The sequence below is a fragment of the Caloenas nicobarica genome, chromosome Z, assembly GCF_036013445.1.
Source record: "Caloenas nicobarica isolate bCalNic1 chromosome Z, bCalNic1.hap1, whole genome shotgun sequence".
NCBI classification, from domain to species: Eukaryota; Metazoa; Chordata; class Aves; order Columbiformes; family Columbidae; genus Caloenas; species Caloenas nicobarica.
In genome coordinates, this window is record NC_088284.1 from 17,139,939 (window position 1) to 17,149,616 (window position 9,678).

A 9,678-nucleotide genomic window follows, 5' to 3' on the forward strand; every position below is an offset into this window, starting at 1 on the left:
CAGCCGTTATCACTAGTAAAACGATGATATATACCAGTAGCTGATTTTTGCAGGGTACAGGAATTGGATGGAATAGGCAGCAGGAACTGGCTGCACTGTTTTGTGTCACCCCTTTCTGTCTGAAGAAGTTGGGTCAATGTGTAGAGCCTTGCAACTTGTTTCTGTTAGGAGGAGAGGTGAACTTTGGAATTGCATGGGGTTTGTTTGTTTGTTTTTGATGGGAGTCTCTCTATTATATATTACTATGTGCAAAGCCTTATTGTCCTGACGGCCATCAGGTGAAGGTTTTCCTGCTGATGGCTCCAAGCCTGTAAGTGCTTCCACCAAAAATATATTCAGTCTTTTATGTTTTCTCAGGATGATTGCTGCACATCCTTCAGTGAGTATGTCTTTTTTTTTCCTTGCACTTCAGCAGTCTGGTGTGGTCCCAGTTTTCTAGATGAATTTCTAATTACACAGATTGCTGGGATCAGGCTTTTTGCTTAAGACATACCAACCGAAATGGAGTCCACCCCCAGCAGCCTGGTGATTTGGTGAACGAAACCAGAAACCTCAGCACGTGTGCCTTGTGAGTTGCCTGAGCACTTTCATTGCTTTGAGTAACCAATTCTTGGTGCTCCTGCCTGTAGGAGTGGTAACAGTCAGCCTCCCTGCCTTGGTGCCCCCACCTTTTGGACAAGGCATCAGCATCACCGTGCTCCTACCCAAGCCTGATCTTGCTTGTGAAGCTGTTGTATGGTTGTTTCTTCACGCATGCACTAGGTTGCTTAGGATTTTCTGGTAATAGTCACGGTGCTGGGAAATCCCCCACAGTGGAGAGTTCTGGTATTTATTGGTGAAGTGCATGGAACCCAGCTGGTTTTACCCCACCTCCAGTGTACCAGTAGGGTCTCTGCACAAGAATCGCTTCACTCATAGGTAAAGAGGAGCAACATTCTGGGTAACACACAAAGTGTGTAACAGTTCCCGAAGATGCCACAGAAGATTATAGGGGACTAAAATATCTGGCTGAAACTAATGGGAAGATTGAGGCAAAAGGTTGGAAATATCCATAGCATGAGCTAGCAACTTTCTTCCAGCCATGTATTGAACTCCCTGGTTTTGGGACATCTGAACAGATCATTTTGGTCCTTAGTTCAGCACTGAGGCAGGACAAAGAAATCAGAAATGAACTGATGTAAAGAGAGGTGGAGTGGGGGAGGAATAGTGCAGGAAAAGGCATACAGATCAAGTGTCTCAGAGAGGAGAGACTGGAGAGGTAAGAAGAAGGGTGTTCTATATACTGGCCTTGCCTATTTCAAGTCTGCTTGAGCTGGCATCATGTTTTGAATGAATTTTGGCAATGGCCAGCTGCGTGTTGGATTTCTTTGAAGTAACGAGCATGGTTAGACTTTAAGTGGGAAAAGATGAAGAGATGGGAGCACAGAGGAGTGTGGCTGCTGGCAAATGAAAGTTTCAGAATTTCACCAGTCAGAAATCAAAGGATTTTTTTTGGTTTGTCTGTTTTTTTTGTTATTTGCAGATTAGCAAATTGTTCCCAGCGCAGGTGGAGACCTCCACATGACAAGCATAAGCCTGTTAGAGAAACACTGGCCCTGCTATTTCAGCCACCTTGTGAAGATCTCTTAAAAGTTTAATCCACAGGTTCTGCCTTCTGTCCAAAAGCTGTCAGTTCACAGCTTGAAATTCCCTGAAGCCCACGGATCAACTAGAAGATGTTAATAACATTTGCGGGCAGGAATAATAAAAAAAAGATGTTTAGTTAACATGCCATGTGTGCTGTGTCCGGGAGATGGAGATGTTGGCAAACAGCACAGGGGCAGGGGTGGGTGGGTGGCCCAGGAGCTGAGTGGAGATACCAAGTGCTGTGGGAGCGGGCAAAGGGTGAGAATCAACCCGTTGGCTCGGAGCCATGCAGAAGGGAAAAGAGAAGAAGGCTGGAGAGGCACGGGGAGAGCTTTCTGGGAGCAAAATTGGGAGAAACACAAAAGAGGTGTGAGTTAAATGACAGCTTTGCAAAGACCAGGAGATGTAGGCATGGATCCTCGACCCTGTTAAGGGTGGGAGTATGTGGCATGCCGGGACAGGCTACCACCTAGCAGTGGCTTTTCCATGACTCCTGGGTGGTGATACAACACACAAGTCTTGTGTGGTCCCTGGCCTGCTAATTCCCTCAGCTGGCCCCCCCTGGGCACCTCCTCCGCACATATCTCAAGCGCCCGTGCTGGTGGCATCTCCTTGTCTGCTGGTGGTACTGGGTGGCCTGGGCTGGAGGGGTGGCATAGTCAGTGTGAGGACTGGTAAAAGTGGATGTTCGTGGTTTGCAGTGGAGCACCACTGCACGCATAGATGGCTACTGCCGTGCTGGAAAGACGGGGCAGGTAACTAAAGAACAAAATTGCAGAAGAGAAAACACCTGGAGAAACTGGTTACAGTTGTTCTCGGGAATGGTGAAAATAAATGACTATTAACTAGCACAAAGTTGGAGTCTGCAGAGAAAGCTGAAGAAGAGAGGAGTTAAAGTCTCAGAAAGAACAGACCCATACCCGGAAACTTTATGATTGAAAAGAGAAGCTGTACACAGGAGGATATGGGGTTCTTGGGTAGAGTTTGAAAGGACTCTTATTTAAACCCTGCAAAACATGCAGAAATTGTGAGAAAATCAAGACATAAAATCATATAGAAACATTTATTGTTTCTTTTAGTTCTAAATGTGTACTAAGCTAGTGCGTGTGTGTTTGTTTGTTTGTTTTTTGAGGAGTCTCACGAAGCCTGTGTTTCTTTTTGCTTAAATATTGCATGCTCCTGAAGACCTGAGTTGTGAAATTAGAGTGTTTAAAAGGTTAGAGCTTTGGAGAGTGTTAGCCGTGGTCCTAGGGTATCTGCGTTACTCCTCAATAAAAGTGTGATGTGTTAAGTAGGAGAACACATGCCTAAGAAATGAAACAATAAACCTGATTGTTGCTGCAACCTAGTGAGACCAATGGAAACTCAGAAGAGAAAGGCTAGGAGAAATCTGGGAGCATTATTTTTTCCTACTAAATGAGATCTTGGTGCAATTGAAGCAAAAAAGGAGCCGTGCCGCTTTCTAAGTAGGTTATTTCTTTTTGCTATTCAAGATTACACTTAACTATGGTAGATTGAAAAAAGAAAATCTCCTCCCCCTGAAAGCAAAAGTACTTAAATTTGTGCTCCATGAAGAGCTGCAGAGTGATTTCAAGTTTGGGCTTTTGGTCTGTCAATAAAGATCGAGCATTTTGCACCTAGGTGGAAGGAAGCAAAGTGTGTGGGTGCCACAGGAGGCTGGAATGATGTCTGGAGCCACCTCTGGGCTCGGTCCTGCTTGGCAGCACCCTTGGGACAGTGGCGAATGTCCTGGTTGGGGAGCTCTGGCAGAGCTGTGCTGCTGGCGGGCATTTATTTATTCCAAATGGTGCTTTCATTAAGAGTTTTGTTTAGAAAATATCTTAATATAATGGCAACACAGATATCTGTTCCAGGAAAAGCTCACTGGGATTGACTAAATAATTGGAATGTCAGAAGATGTATTTTCTTTCTGTTTTGGTATGAGAGGACAGTGACTTCGCTAAGACTTGGTTTCTGCATTTCTTCTGATTCTAATGCAAGCTGTACTCTTTCATTTTTCATCTAGCAAAGAACAATGGAGCAGAAGGCAGCGTGACCTGGAAGTGCATAGGCATCAGAGGTCCATGGATTTCGGTTCAGTCATGATACTAAACTGACCCACAGCAATTTTTTAGAAAATTTCAGGATTGGTGTCTGAGGAAGCAAGGAAAGGAGGGCAGCTGTCTCTGAAATAATGCAATGACTTGGATTGCTGTGAATCTCTGTCGCTTCTTGTTGTATATTTGTGTATATCACTGTAAACTAGTGAAATTACAGTGACAGAAGAGAAAGTAAAAAAAAGCCTCTGTTGTAGTAATTCAGAGAAAATAAGTGACATAGCAAGAAAGCCCTATTGTGACTTAAAAATGACATTTTCCTTTTATAGAGCTCCAATATTAACTATGTAGCAGGCATGAGAAGGGAAAAAAGGACTGATAGAAAATCAGAAAGGCGCCTGAAAATCAGGGTCACTTTAGAGGCTTTCGTGATTTCCTGTAATGTGACATAAACCATCTATTGTGTTTTTGCTGGGAAATTTGTAGCTGAGGTCAGCGTAGCAGAAAATAAAAGTTGAGAAAACATACACAGAGTTGCTGTGCTGGAATGAGAGTTGTGTTCCTTATCAAACCGGTCACAGAGGATGGTGCCTGTTAAAATTTACATAAAACAAATGCTGAAGCGTCTGTTAGACTGTATCCTAGCATGTGTGTTGCTTCCTGTCAGTTTAATTTTGCATTATCAGAAAGCTTTTGTTTAGCTATAAGCAGCTTTTGTTACTCGGGCTCGTTAGGACAGGTCTCTGGCGATGGTTCTCCCTCCTCTCCCCGCTGCGTGCTGGCACCACAGCTCTGGCACCGCAGCTCTGACACGGCAGCTCTGGCACTGTCTTCCCAGTGCAGTTCTGGGGCCGATGGTGGGATCTGTCCGGCTCCGGCACCTCCGGAGGGCTGTCAGCTTCCTCCACCTCGCTCCATGCTCAGGCACGTGGCCCTGCTGACGGCCAGTCCGCAGTCTGACCCGGGCCTTCCTCGAGAACAGCAAGAAACCCCAGAGACCGGTGCTCCCTTGTATGTCCCCGCTTTGGGGCTTGGCCCCTTGGTGGTGGTGATGCATGCCGAGAACCGATTGTCTCCCAAGGTCATGTGCGCGGTTTGCTAAAAAGTTAGTGGAGGGAACACGTACAGCAAGTGCCGATGAAATGCTGTGGTTCCACAGGGAGCTGAGTCAGGGACTGAACCTCAGTCCTAGGTCAGTGGTTTAACCACAAGGTCAATTCCTCATTCATTATGACTTATTTAATAATAAAGCTAAAACAAATACTTGAAATTGTCTCAGAGAATTTTTTGCAACTTTCCAGTCAAAATTAATTAGGTGCTATGAGTAGACCACCTGAACCATTAGAAATGATTCACTGCTTTCCTTCCTAAGGATGTAAATTAACACATGTTCTGTTTTGCTGACAGAGTGAATTCTCCTTTAGGAAACTCAGGAAGCATGGCCAGTGTGAGCAGAGACAAATGCACGTTGCTAACTTTCTGTCTGAAAACAGCAGCTTCAGTTAGCTCTTACTTTGTGTTGCCTTCCCTCTCCTGTGAGAGTCCTGAGTAACAAGGAACACATGCTGCTTAGAAGCTGAACCACACAAACCCCTTTCACCAGCTTTTTCCCTCGAATTTCGCCCTCCCCCAGCATGACTGAAGGCAGCAATTACAGACTTGCAATCGCATGAACGTTAGCAACAAAAACATTGTCCTCTTCAACCTCCTGGATGATGCAAAAAAACTAATGGTCAGTCTATACCAGCCCACCTACATTTTCTAGCACTACTAGAAAACTGAAGAGAGTTGGTACTGCAGACAGGGAAGATGATGGAGACGTCGCGAATTCAAGGCAACAGATGCTCTAAGCCCTGTGACCTGCTACACCACCGTCCTGTCTGGCCCCAGATACAGCCTAGGCACTTCAAAAACAAGCTCCTGGCCATGTGTTTAAAAAAAAAAAAAAAAAGGATAATAAAATGTGCTTTAAAAAGCCCTGTATTTGGGCTAGATTCTGATAGACTGTGCCTCACTGTATTTGGCTTTGTGCCGGTGTACGGCCCATGAGGAAGCACCTGGACCTCAGGCTCCTGACTGTGCAGGACTGCAAATGTACGGGCTTGAAACGACGTGGATGGTGGGCAAGCCCAGCCTTGGGAACAGGCCTGGCCTGATGCGTAACTCATAGTACAGGCGTATTCAGAAAGCTCTCCATGCTGACAGAGATAAATGGGAGCTGTAGGAAAGTGATAGAAAGCAGAGTTCAGATTACTCTCTGTGGGTGATATTCCTCTTCATGTTTTATTTCCAGTTATTTTAAAATTAAGCCATAAATTGAAGGCAGAATTCACATTACACATTCATCTTCTCTTCTGCAGGCCCCTGGGGGACAGCTGGTCTACTTCATCAGGATGCAGAGCGTAGGGTTTCTGACCATTGTTCAGCTGTTTTCTGTATGTATATGTACTGCTTGAACAGGCAGGTGTTTTCTTTTATGTTGTCCTGGGATATATCACGTTTTTTTCCCCATACAGTTACTTGTTAACATCCATACTGGTATTCCTCAGGTCTTGTTTTGACAAGATGTATAGTAGAACCTGGTCTCTGCAGAAACAGGACTCATGCTGAGGGTACGCTTTTGCCCATACTGGAACATAGGGTTGAATAAAATACTTTTTTTGACTTAAAAAACATGGTTATGAAAGCAAGTAAGATGAGAAGGGGGAAGAGAAATTAAAAAAGGCACTGTGAACAAAGCAACATTTTTATTGCCAAAAACATAGCTTTTAATGAGGTTATCTAAAATGACTTTCTAACCACTGAATCATTAATTAAGCCTGAATGAAACTTTACCTGCTGTTGAGGCAGTTAGAATGGTCTTAATATATCTGGATTCTCTGTTGTCTGGTAGTTGGGTGAAACTCATACTGAAGACTTTTCCCTAGTGGGATGCCAGTCTAGGTCTCTCTCCTCCACCTGCCTGCAAATTTTCACAGAACTCTGGGAACTGAATGTCTCAAGGACCTCTACTGGTCTGCCAGTAGCTAAGGCTGGCCAACAGGTGAAAATATCTTAGAAGGGGATGAATGCAAAGCCAATGAAATTAGCTGTAGGCAATGCTTAGGGAAGAATGCCGGTCGAAAAGCACACGTCAGCAGCAGTGAACCAAGCTAAGGGGTGAACAGGCTTGGACACTGGACTGAAATTGTGAAATGGTTTGACTGGCTTCTGGCACATGTGGCTGTGGACAGTGGGTTCCCTCCGGCTGTCTTGGGTTATGGGTTTGGTTCTCACCCCGAGGAAATTTATCGGCATGACTACTCACAGCTGATTTACCCTGTGAGGTCTCATGGGTTGGGGACAGGGTGCAATGGAGGGTGGCTGGCTGGCTCTAGGGGAGAGGTGTGTTGAGATGCTGGGTGCCGAAAGAGGTAGCTTGTCCGGGTGTTGTGGAAGGAAGGGAACCTGCATGCTAAGTCCTTGTTGGAGAAGCAATGGAAATGGAATACAAAGGAAGAAGTGCAGCAGGGCGGGATCACAAGGAAAGGAGCAGTTGAATTAAGATGGAGGTACTCTGATAAACTACTTCTTGCTTCTTTTTCTTTCATAATCTGGTCCTGCCTACAGCTCTGAGCTCATGTTTTTGTACTCCTCCGGTTGCTCCATCTGCTCCCACTTGCTCTTCGGCAAGGCTGAGTATTTTCACGGCTGGGCTACAGAGTGCCAGGCTCTTTGGCACAGCTGGTGGCTGGGATCAAGGCTTGCATTGCGTTCTGGCTTGGCAGGCGGTGCTTCCTCCCACTGGAAATCCTTCTGGCTTTTGCCACCCAGGCTTGTTCTTTCCTGACTGAGTGCAGCTTCCCTCCACCGAGCTGATGGTGCAGCATTACCCTCCCAGCAGTAGAGAATTAGCCCTTGTAAGCAGAACTGCTTCCCTCTCAAATGGGCCAAGAAGAGCCTGTGGTGTAGAGGCTACAAACATGTCCTTTCTTACCTGAGAAGTGGAAACCTTCTTCTACCAGAGCTTCCTTGCCTTTCTTGCGGGGGGGTAGAGGGGGAACGCAGTTAAAGCACGGCAGCTGTATTTGACACAACCCTCTAATGTTCTCTGGTTTTCTTTGGTCAGTAAAAAATAGCAAGAAAGAACATGGTCAGCAAGACAATTCCCCAGATAATTGTGGCAACGTGTTAAACCTTATGTTGCTGTGAGCCCATTTTTGTTTCTTGATGCCAGTAGTCAGAACATTTATCGTAACTGCTCCGAATTATCTCAATGTGCCATGATGTCAGACAGGGTGAGAGTCTCCCTTTGAAGTGGCCTTTCTTTCAATAGGTGGATTTAGCAAAGAAAAAGAGAAAGGATTTATTCAAGGTTGTTGAGACAGCCCGAGATCACTGAGCTCACTCAGAGAGGATGCTCCTGCATGAGCGGTTGCTTTGTCTGCACTCAGAGAGCAGCAGCTGATGGGCAGCCCTGTGGGATCGTGGATGATGAAGGGCAAGATCTGCCACTGACATCCACAAGTGTGGGTCAAATGAAAGTGTCAGAGTGGCCTCTTGTCCCAGGTCTGGATTTGGTAGTGAGTGTAAAGACAGACGGGATGTGACCAGAACTCAGGAACAAGCACTGGGCTAAATATTTAGTCCATACTGGACATGATCAAGCTTCTCTCTGTCTCCTGATAAACAAAGATTTGGATTATGAGCTGAGAGAGATGTCGTGTCTCAGTCCTTCTAGTGCAACCTATTAGCAAGGCTCATTTTTCTCATGTCTGGAGCAACTGGAAGCACTTGAAATGTGCCATGACATGGAGAGCTTGAGTCTTACAGCCTTTAAAACACAGCCGTGGGGCAGGTTAGAGGGATGGTGCTATCTCTGCCTGTAGCCGGAGCTGGTCAGACACCAGCAGCTCAGCCTGAGCATGCTGTGGTGGGAGGCTCAGCCAGAGCAAGTGTGTGCTACATGCATGTAGAAGAATTATTACTCAGCTCAGCATCAGGCTAATGTGGCCACATGCTTCCCAAGATGGCATGGCTTATGCCCTCCCAGGGAGGCAAGGCAGTCCTGTTCCTCCCTTTGATCTGCCCCATAGACATGTGTAATGTGTCTGGGATGATAATGGTGTGAAACTGGCTTCAGCCTGGCAGCTGCTTCAGATTCCCCCATGCAAGTAGGGATGTCAGAGGAGCGATGCACCCTCTCTGAGGAGATATGTTGACCCTATGGCCTCTGGAGATGCAGCCGCTGGAAAACCTGAAGCTGCAGAGGGGATGGAGCGAGGAGGGCGGCAGGGCTCAGAGCCGCATAGACTCCCGAGCTGCCAGGAGAGAGACATTTCAGCTCTCCTGGCAGCCACATTGCACGAGAGGGTCTGAGGAAAAGCCGGGGGATTTAATCGGGACACCTAACACGTCTTACAGCTTGATATTCTCTGCAGCACCAAGAGACCAACATGCCTTTGCTCGTATGTGTACCTGACAGGAGGTTTGGCATCAGTACCAATAATGGCCAAGACTCAACCTTTTTGCCCCTTTTCCCTGCAAAAAAGTGGGCTGTTGTAGCCATGCAGAGTGCATCTATATCTGTATGCTGGCATGTCTCACCTGGACCTATGGGCTAATTTAAGCTAGAGGTGTAGAAGCATTGATTTCAAATAACTTTCATGAAAATGACAGCCTGGGTAGAGAGAAGAGATTCCATGCAGGGCTCCTTTCAGGGGCCAGCGCTTGTCTGTGTTCATCCTTTGTTGAACCCCATAGAGAACCTACATGGGAAAGGGATATTTTAGATGTTCCTTATAGAAGAAAGCTTCACCTGGAGTTTGCACTCAATTAGAAAGCCCAAGCCTGAGAGGCGAAGTGGTGGGGAGCCAGACTCCAGTAGCTCAGTGCTACTTCTCCCTCCATCCCTCACTTTCTTTACCAGACGTACAGACCTGAGAACAGGTTTGGCTGGCACCGAAGGAGCTGAGCGACGTGGAAAATCTCCCCTCCTTTGCAGCATGCTGCCGTG